Source organism: Quercus lobata, chromosome 1 (assembly GCF_001633185.2).
Source record: "Quercus lobata isolate SW786 chromosome 1, ValleyOak3.0 Primary Assembly, whole genome shotgun sequence".
NCBI lineage: Eukaryota > Viridiplantae > Streptophyta > Magnoliopsida > Fagales > Fagaceae > Quercus > Quercus lobata.
The window spans coordinates 51224121-51234794 of record NC_044904.1 but is presented as its reverse complement, the minus strand read 5'-3'; the positions used below and the strand labels follow the sequence as shown (position 1 = coordinate 51234794).

General features: G+C 38.0%; 1 long non-coding RNA gene across 2 annotated transcripts; it reads left to right on the top strand.

The window, feature by feature from the left end:
• The first annotated feature begins 4566 nt into the window (after positions 1-4566).
• Positions 4567-9195, top strand: LOC115959820. 2 transcript variants are annotated; one of them, XR_004085019.1, is made up of 5 exons: positions 4567-5050; positions 5267-5769; positions 5853-6025; positions 6134-6284; positions 8862-9195. It is a non-coding gene; the product is annotated as an uncharacterized LOC115959820 (long non-coding RNA). The 2 variants fall into 2 exon arrangements; XR_004085016.1 differs by lacking the exon at positions 8862-9195 and having other exon boundaries at positions 6134-6510.
• Positions 9196-10674: the final 1479 nt, after the last annotated feature.

Genomic DNA, 10674 nt, shown 5'->3' with positions numbered 1-10674 from the left:
GGTATACACATGGTAGTTACTCTGGATATTGTATCTAAGGTACTACATGTCCCTAGGGTAGTGCATCTTAACTATCCTGGTTCTAAGCATTTAAGGAAGTGTCCAAATACAAGCTCGCATCTCTATTTTTTGAAACACCTTCTTCATGGAATGATCGTCAAAACACCTCATGCTCGGCCTTTGCTAAAGGTCCGAGAATCCTTAACATGGTGATGACATTCGTTCTTCATCCGTTGTCACACTATAACACTATCACAGAGCCTTGTGCTCACTTTTTGTTAACCCTCATTGAGGATCTCTCTATTGACTTCCCTTCACACTTTATACTCTCCCTTATAGATGTCTATAAGGACACAACGACTCATGATAAGCTCATTTTTCCTTCCGCTATCACGAGACTTATTTGCCATTTTTCTTTCTTCTATCCTGAGTCTTCCTACTTCTCGTATATATGTGCCATAGATGCAGCTACCGTTCGACGGAGCACAGTACAATTGAGACCGAGGTAGCCCCAAACACAGACGACAGCTCCTCCAATGTCTACTGCTCCATCTACCTTTGCTCCTTCATCTTCAGCGGGTGGAGTGACACTTAAGGCCATCATGGTACAGTTTGTGTGCATGGATGCTCGCCTTGACACTTTCAGCAATGAGTTATGTTAGGTGAACACCTATGTCGATCGTATCGCATGACGACAGGCCATGATGGGTGGTTACACAGTGGCTTCCTCTCTCGAGGCATCTGAGGATGAGAATGACGATGGCTTCGGCAGTGCTGATGATGCTGAGGATGATGATGATGGCTTGTCTAGTGATGATGAGATGTCTACTTGATTTACTCGCCCTTTGTCACTCGTGACAAAAATGGGAGTAGTTTTGAGATGAGAGTAGTCATACTCATAGGGGAAGGGTTAGTATAGGAGATAGGGGGAGTGTTTGTATTGAGGGATGTAGTGAGGATTTTTGTATCTTTTCTTTTCTTTCTATTTTAGATACATTATCTCTTGTACATGGGTCTTGTGACCATTTTGACATACATTGTACTTATATTTGATTTTTATATATATATATATATATATATTGATGTATGTTATTCACCTATCTCTCTATGTGTTGTTTCTTTTCTTTCTTTAAACATATGTTTCTTATTTATTATATGTAATCTATTATTTCTGTTTCACACTAAAATGCCATGATGAGTTTTGTTTAAGTGTTTCAAAAGTACAGGTTGTCAAAGTTTACTTGCTATAAACTCTCTTCTTGCAAAGTTTTTCAAGAGTTTGTGCTAAGATACATTTTATCAAAATTCAACAAGTGAATATGAGTTAAGTGGTTTATGACTTCTCTTATATGTTCATTTGTTTGTTGTGGTTTTGTTATGGATTGCCAAAGGGGGAGATTGTTGGGACATATGTGATTTGATGTTAGGAACATATGTCAATATTTTATGTAATTAGCTATTCTTTAACAAAACACACTTTACTTGTAATTGGGTAGATTTAGGATGTGTTTAATGCTTCAAGAAACAAGGTTTCAAGTTCAAGTGTTAAAGTAATGCAAGTCCATCCAAGAATCAAGTAATGAAGTGCTGGATTTTAAAGTTCGACAGCTAGCTCAACAGCTAGCATCTATCAAGGTTTAAAAACTACTGAAGCCCGTGGCTCGACTGCTAGCTCGATAGATGGCTATCTATCGAGGTCTTTGAAACTCAGTTTTTCAGATAGAACAAGCTCAAGAGATTGTCATTACAGAACAAGTCCAATTGGGTATTGGGATAAGGGTTCAACTATAGGTTGGTATAAGGTATTGAGATTCCTTTACTTGTAATCACTTGTTTTGATAATAGTGGATTCTCGGAGTGGTGACTTTAAAATCACCCAGTGGAGTTTTTTCCGTGTAAGTTTTCCCCATTCGTAAACAAATTATCATGTCAATTTAATTTCTGCTACATATTTAGTTTAATTGGTGATTTGTTTGTGCTATCACGCATTTTGTATGTTAATTTGATTAATTAATAAATTTGGCTAATTAATCAATTAATTCATCACAAGGGGTCAATACATTCTTGACCTATTAGTGATGAGATTGAAGAACTAAGCTTGACCAACTAGTTGTATCATCAAACTCTTTCGTTATGTTCTTAGAGAAAGGAATCGAATACTATATTTCAGTGATTTGTATCAGTTACAGCTCATACATAATTGGCACGCTTAATTATGATGGATTTTTGTCAAAATTTATTTGTATACAAAACATGATGAAAATGGTGAACATTTCACCTTGACGTGTTTCGTTTGTGATCAAGAAATAGGGTTGACGATGATTTATATGATGGTATAAGCTAGCTGGCATTGAGCAGGATAAGGATGATTACGTGACCTACGTTATAGAAGTTTATAATGAAACCTAATGCGTAGACAGAGGAAGAGGAATAGGACCGTCCTTTAATTGTGATTATAGCAATAACATTAATATGTTGCTAAGGGCCTTGTTGGTTGTAGTTCAACTGCTTCCAATAAATACATCTAAAATTTAAATTTCTATTCTCTCATTGTAATGTATCGAAGTAAAAAATATATATATATATATATATAAAGAGAATATATTTATTTTTTAATTTGGTGAAAATAAAAAATATATAAAAATAAATAAATTGTGGTGGAGTTGGTGAACTTTTCCTCACTTGAAATCTTTTTGAAGGTTGTTAAATGTTAATATATCTTAGAAGGGATTTTACTTATAGATTGTACCTTGAAGTGTCATAAGTTGGACCTAGTAAAGCTTTCATGACACCGTTTGGTTAGGTGATATGTTCATTGTTTATTGTAAAATACCATCTTATGTCTATTAAATATAAGATGGTCCAACTTATGATATTCCACTTGAAATGAAAACTGTATACATGACCTCAAGTTCAATATAATGTGTGAATAAATGAATTGCCAGATCCACTTCCAATCTAGATTAGAATTTTGGCACTCTCACTTTATGATCATAACCCTCTGGCTGATGATACTATTGGGACCTTGGTGGAGTTGAGATTAAGCTGATCGCTAAAAACCCTGCCCTTTGTCTAGTATCATATATAATTATACTGTAGTGTTTCACATGCTTTCCTTTCTCAAAGCAACTTTCCATACCGGATGTGACATTATATGATTAGTAACATATACTAATCGGAAACTTAGAACCTGAGGTGCCAAATGAACCCACTGTAAGATTGAATTTGTACTGGTTAGTTTGGCATAAATTACTCATTTCAAGGATTCCATGGTCTTTATTTCTTAGTTGTGGCTTAAAAGAGGCATATGACATGATTTGAAGTCATTTTTCTTCACGCGGACCCCATGTGACAAAAAATTATTCATTTTTTATGGGAAGAGTCCTTCCACCTCTTATAAGAGATGTGGCCATTGTCTATAGGACTCACATCTCATGTGAGGGGAAGAAAGAATACTTTTGTAGGAATGAATAAATTCTCTTTAGCAAGTCATTTTAGTGGCCAATTTTAACCATGCAATTTAAGTTTAATTCTCATAAACAAAAGTAGGAAGAAAAGTCTTACAAATTGTGTGCATGTCATTTGGTTCAATGCCACTACATATCGCGGGTGTTGGGAAAATAAACATCTTGGAGAGCTTTCTTGAATAATTAATTTAACATATAAAAATACACTTTAACCCAAAATGCCTAAACTCAATGGGTATATACTCAATTATGTAATATTAACCACTTATTCTTCTCATCATTATTCAATGAGAGATTTTACTCACACACATATACTCAACAATCTCCCCCTCACATGTGAGTCTCTGCCTCTCAGCAGGCTTCAAGACCTCTCCATGGGTCATAAGCAAGTATTACTCACTCCCCCTTGCCTAATGGGATTTTTCCTTCACTATTGCATTATCCATGGGTCTCCATGTGTCAACCCCGCACGTTTTTTATCCTCCAGGAGAACCTCGCACCTCACTATTGTCTAGCACCAATGGCAATAATACTCATTTGTTAGGCATTTTCCAAGACCCTTTTTGTGGGTATTATGGGCTTGCTTAGTGCAATATATCGTCCTCACTCCCACTGCGAAAGGGACCTCTCCTACTCCATTTACGAAAGGGCTTTAAGTACACACATCTTGTTTCCACTTCAATTGCGAAAGAAACCTTAATAAACTTACCACCATAGGCTCTGATACCACTAGTTGGGAAAATAAACACTTTGGACAACTTTCTTGAATAATTAATTAATATAACATATAAAGACATACTTTAACCTAAAAGGTCTAAGTCTAATGGGTATGTACTCAATTATTTTATATTAACTACTCATTCTTCTTATCACTATTCAATGTAAGACTTCACTCACACGTGTATACCCAACAATCTCCCCCTCACGTATGAGTCTCTGCCTCTCAGTGGGCTTCAAGACCTCTCTATGGGTCATAAACAAGTCTTCCTCGCTCTTCCTTGCCTAATGGGCTTTTTCCATCACTAGTGCATCAACCATGGGCCTCTTATCTTCCATAGGAACCTCACACCTCACCATTGTCTAGCACCATTGGCAATAATACTCCTTTTTTGGGCCTTTTTCAAGATTGTTTGGGTGGGACACTACTCACACCTTCCACATTACTGGTAGGGAGCTAACCCTAACTCCTTTCGACTTCCATCGGCTAACGACTTCCACCTTCCACATTACTGGTAAGGCATGCTTTTGGGAGAGCTCTTGCTGTGAAGCTAGTGGGACGTTCTTACCAAAACGAGACCGGCTGATACTATGTTCTTGCTAGGGAGTTTGATTCCCAGTCCCAAGCGACACTTGAGGATCGAGCTTGAATGACCAGGGCTTTCTTGTTCTATGTGATTTAGGCCACTCTCTTTGGCAATGGTGGTCAGACAATCGTGCTCTGATGGTTGGAAGTTTTTAGGGACTTCAATGCAGCTAAGGAGGTCAACTAGGGCAGTGCTTGTCTATCTTACATGTACTCCATCATGGATGCCATGAGCCAGGAGGTTTACTTTCAGCTTGTAGGTCACTAGAGGCTATGGGAAGTAAGATCTCTTTCTTTCATGTACCTTGCACGCTTACTTATATTTATTCTCAAAATTATGCTATTTGAAATTGTTCCTAACTTGCAATTGAACCCGTCCTTCTGTCTCTTGCAAACTGTTCCTAACTTGCAACTGTATCTATTTTTGCATCTTAATATGTTCTTGGATTCGAATGTTCTTGCAAACCATATCTTTATTTGTGAATTCTCCTTGCAGCAATGGGCTGTCTCTTATGGACTCATCTACTAGGGGGCTGATGTGATCTGAGGGACTTTCGCTCTGTAAGGGCTCATCTAGATGGGATTGTGGCTGATCAGGTGATTCTCTTTCTTGACCCTCACTTTGACATTTTCTTACATTTTTGCTAAATCATCTCTTATATATCTGGTTATGTGGATGCCTTGGAGGGACAACGATCCCATTTTCTCTACTAAGGAGGAGAGGGCTCGTTAGGTCTTTGCACGCGTGTCTCGAATCTTTGGAAGGGCTGGATTGGGGTCAGTGTACCTTTTTGAGCGAGTGGCTCTTCAGCTTGAGCCTATGGATGAGCCTCGAGTTCCTGTGAGTCCTCCTCCCTTCATGTTGGCCCTAGAGAGCATAACAGGTGAGGATCTATACCATTGGGAGGATAAGATCTACTTCTCAGAGTGATTACTGGGTAAGGAGGTAGACTACGACCTATTCAATGAGAGCCAACTTACCACAGGGCGGTCCCAGTGGTATGTCTCTTGATCTCTTCTTGTTCCTTGTTCACATGATTCCTTATCATACTTGTCCCCTTAAAATCTTATTTCTATCTTAGGAGGAGCCTACTGTCCCTTCAGTTAATGCTGCACCTGCTGGCGGGAACCTTGTGAGTCCAGTATTCCCCTCATACAAGGTTTATGCCTGTGGTCTAGATGGGGTTGCTGGGGAATGTGCTCTTGCACGTAATCCTAATGTGATAGGCTATCCTATTGCTAGGGAGCCCGAGATGTAAGTCCTTTGACCTTTTCCTCTTTCTGCTCATGCTTCATTCACTCTCTTACTATTCTTGTCACGCTTTCTCTTTTTCTAACACAACTTTTGTCTTGGAATTTGCAGCCTACCCGTGCAAAGTACGAGGAGCTGATCTTGTTGGCCGGGAATCTTAAGCTAGAGGTGGCCAACTACTCACAGAGCATCTATCTCACTAATGGCTATTTCTGGAGGGCTAGTGGCAGCAACATACGGGGTGGCCATGATGATGATGAAGGTGAGAGCTCCGAGGCCATACCTTTCAAGTTAGATTGAGTACATGCATAGCAGCAACAACAACAATGCTGTTTTCTCTTTTGCTTTTTCTTTTACTTTTCTTTTGTTTCAATTTCATTGCACTTCTCTTGTACTTAAGAATATCTTAATGTTTTAGCTTTTATTTTGAAAAACTTACTTATTTTCAACATTGGGATAGGATTTATATGATATATGCATTTCAACATGCCCCAATCTTTGTTTTATTTGCTTATTGAATAAATGTTCTAGCATGAGGATTCGAGTCCAAAATCATCCGAGGAACTAGGGAAAATTTTCTTGCTTTAGTGAATTTCAGGAAAAGGGGCATAACTAAAAAAAAAAAAATCCCCAAATATGGTCAAGGGTGCGTGCGCAGGCTCGAGACTATGCATCACTAATGCATGCATATGCAAGCATGAGGTTGCATACACAGGTTAGGCGGCAGAAACCCTAACCGAATTTCTCACCTAGATATAAGCTTCAAGGGTCTTTCCAATCCTCACAAACATGCTGCCAGAGCCCAAAAAAACATCCCAAGGGTTTCTAATGGTAGAATTCTCTCCAATGGAGGCCTTTTTGTGTGTAACCAAGTACCAACATGAGTAATCAAAAGGACATTTCTCCTACGGGTTTTTACCATCCCAAGGGATCCTCTATATAAAATTAAATGATGATTTTGGAGACCATGAAATATACTATTTATATTTTAGTTCTTTCCATTTGTCTTGCGTCTTCATTTGATTTGTCAAACATAAAAATAAAGCTACCCCTTGTAGATATTCAACAATTATCTCTTATAATCTTAGAAAATTTGTGATACAACTGTTACCACAATTATAATGTGATCGACTATAAGTGGCAGTAAAAATGTAATAGATCTATGTAAAAGTGATAAACAACAACTACATTTAACTACCTTAAAATTGTAGCACAAAATTTATATTGGTAGAAGTGTTGTGGGTCCAGCCCACTTTAGTGGCAAGAAAGCGACATGTTGTACATGACGCCTATTAGAAATAGGAGACCATGATAGTTTGGGAAAACATGAGGCACCTAGATTATTAACCTAGCATATAAAAGGAGAGTTTTATGTGTTGGAGTGTTGCCTGGAATTCAAAGAGAGACAACTATTGATACCCGTTTTGGATAAAAAAGGCTCAATAGAAGAAAAACCCAGTGACGAGCAAAGAGAAATGAAGAAAAGAGATTAGCAAGCATGACAGAAGTAAATGGGCCACAAAAGCCTGAAAAGAAGAAAGAAACAAACCCAATGGGCCAGCCCAGTAGGAAACGGAAGCAGGCAAGCCCCCAAGCCCTAGAAGGGACAAAAGTAAAGCAAGGAAGAATCAACGGTCAAAAAAGCCTGAAATGAAAGAAAGAAACAAGACCCAATGGGCCAGTCCAGCAGGAAATGGTAGTAGGGAGGCCCACAAGCCCATGAAGATACAAAAGTATGATAAGCTCAAGAAGCCCATACCCTCCTTCCATAAAGGATAAGCACAGGCAAAAAGGACACAGAGCAGAACGAGATAAGGTTGAACAGCAACGACCAAAACAGCATGGGAGAGAAAGAAAACAAAAAACATATAGTAGTGGAGCAACCACACTATGGCCAAAGCACCACTAACCTACACCTAGCCAATGCAAGGGAAGTGGGCCTATGGTCAAGAGACTTACAAAGGGTGTGGTTTAGTGGAGGTGGAAAATGACCTATTTCCAGTTTTCAACTATAGGCCTCTTTTGGGAGATGCTTTGCTAGAATAGCATCTTTGCCCAAAATAGGTAGTAAATGGTTAGGACCCCTAATGCTTGAGGTAGGTAAGGGAAGGGCTCCCAGTAGAACCAAACAAATTTGGACTTGTCATTGAATGGCTAGTGGAAGAGAGAGAAGGTACTGGGCATGCCCCGAGGTAGTGGTGGTTGTGCAACCAAACAAGAATGGTTGGTGAGCCATAGGGGTACAAGGGAGAAATCTCATGGGGTTAACTCAGTATAAATAGGAACAGTAGCCGTAAATAGAAAAGGGAGCAACAAAAAGGCAAGGAAAAACATGGAGAATTAGAAAGAAAAGCAACAAAGAGAAAGGAAAAAGTGAAATAAGAAAGAAGGGGAGAAAGCATGGCAAAGAGGCATGCATCAATAGACTATCTTTTCCCTCCCTCTTATAGTAAACCCACTCTTTGAAATCTCAACAGAACAAGAAGTAGCCATCCAAACCCATTCTAAAAAATGTACAACTTTGTTGGCCTAGCCCAATAGCAAGGTGGCCAAGTTGGGGTTTGGGCTCTCTTTGTTTCACTTCTTGCTGAAAACTCACCATTTTGCATTCTATTATTTTATTTTACATTCTGTAGAGTTATTTTACATTCTACTGTATTACTACACATTCTACTATATTATTTTACAGTCTGCCATACTGGTTGCACTAATTGCTTCCTACTGTGATTAAGCTTCCCACTATAAGATATTTGTTCTGAAATCTATGAACGTGTATTGACATATGTCAACTAATGCACATGTATTTGTTAATGATTGTTGTCTTTATTTTAGAGGCTAGGTTTGTGCAAAGAATAATGGGCCAGGCCCAGCTCTCTGACTCACAGCAAAATGGGCCCTAGCCCAGCAAAACAGGCTTTAGCCCATTGATGAAAAAAAAAAAACACCTGCAACAACCAAGCAAAGCTATGTGAAAAAGAGAGAGAAAAGAAATAAAATAGACAAAAGAGTGCAATAAATTCATGTCGCCAGTGAAAGGAAAAAATGTGTGTGTGAGAGCAAAGCAGACAATAAAATTTTCTTTAACTATGAGACATAAATGAGAAGATTAATTTAGGGGAGAAGATTTTGGGTATTGCCACTAAAAAGAGTTATTGTATTCCAGTGGGTGAAGATCCTAGGTAAGTTAACATAAATTCCTAGAGAGAGATATAATTGTAATTGGTGTAAATCTCGAGTTAGGCATAGAATTAAGAGGATATTGTAATTGATTTGATAATAGTGAAATCATTGCAACTCCGTGGACCTAGAAACATTGTTGAACCATGTATATCTTGCGTGGGGCGATTGTTACTTTTGGACAAATATTTTTCTCTATTTTGCACCACATAGGTTCAAGAATTAGGTTTGTGAGGGTGTAAAACTAAAACAAAACAAAATTTCAAAATATATTTATTTAATAATGATAAGAAAACTCACAATGGGAGGACCAAGTAATAAAGTCAAGATCGACTATGTACAATATTAATGAACTGCCTCCTTGGATAAGGAGTTTTAACTAGCAAAATAATTCTACTTTTTTTTTTTTTCTCCAAATTTTTACCTAGGTATTTATACTAAAACCCTTCCCCCCTCTTCCACATATTTGTACCACTTTAGAGAAGATAATTATCTCATCATTGGTCTTTTTCCCCCTTTTCAAGGAAGAAGTGGAGTTGTTGGTGTTACTCACTACACAAATAGGTCATTTGGCATTTAATGTAGAGCTTTATTGATAGGGGTAGCCATTTAATTCAGAGGTGACTATTTCATCAGCTCAACCACTTATTCTTACCTTTACAACAGTGTAATCTTCTCAGTCGTTTTCTAATGAGTCCAAGGAGTTAATGTTCCTAAAATTGCCTTTTTTCATTAAATACTAATGAAATTTTGCCCTCGATTCTTTTGGGTTGTCTCTTTGTGATGCTTTGAGGGTTAGTTAGGCTTGTACCACTCTTCCATTGAGTCCCACTCCTACTTCGCTTTTGTAGGGTTATAGATTGACCCAAGTTATTGTTTGAAAAATACATGTTTGTACTGCATACAAAACATATGCAGTAGAAAATTAACAGATCTACTTCATTCGCAATTAATAACATGTACTATGTAAATTTCAGAATTTAAGATCAAGAGAGTGTACCTTGCTGTAGTGAAATTCAAAACCAAATATTATAAGTACTTGGGAACACTTTTAATCTTCACTCCAATTCCACTTGTGCCCAAGAAGTGTGGTCTCTCAACCAGTTTATGTGTATGTGTTAAAGAGAGAATTAGAGAGTGGCTTACACTCACATACACACCATTTCATTCTATATAAAATTATGTATGGTTCTCTCCTTATAACCAATTATCTAATTGGTCTAACCTTTTGGACCATTCCAATTGGGTTTTAATATGTGGCTTGGAGTGGGAGCAAAAGGGAACAAATATGACACTAGCTCTAATGGGTTTTGGGCTTTTCAGTGAACTCTTGACACTAGCCCAAATATGTCTCCTTGTTTATTTGCATGTTCATGCTTGGAGCGCAGGCACAACTTCTAAAACTCAAGCAAAAAAGGGCAAAAATGTAAGCAAAAGGAGCAAGCCCAAAAAGGGTAATCATAAGTAGATTAGGA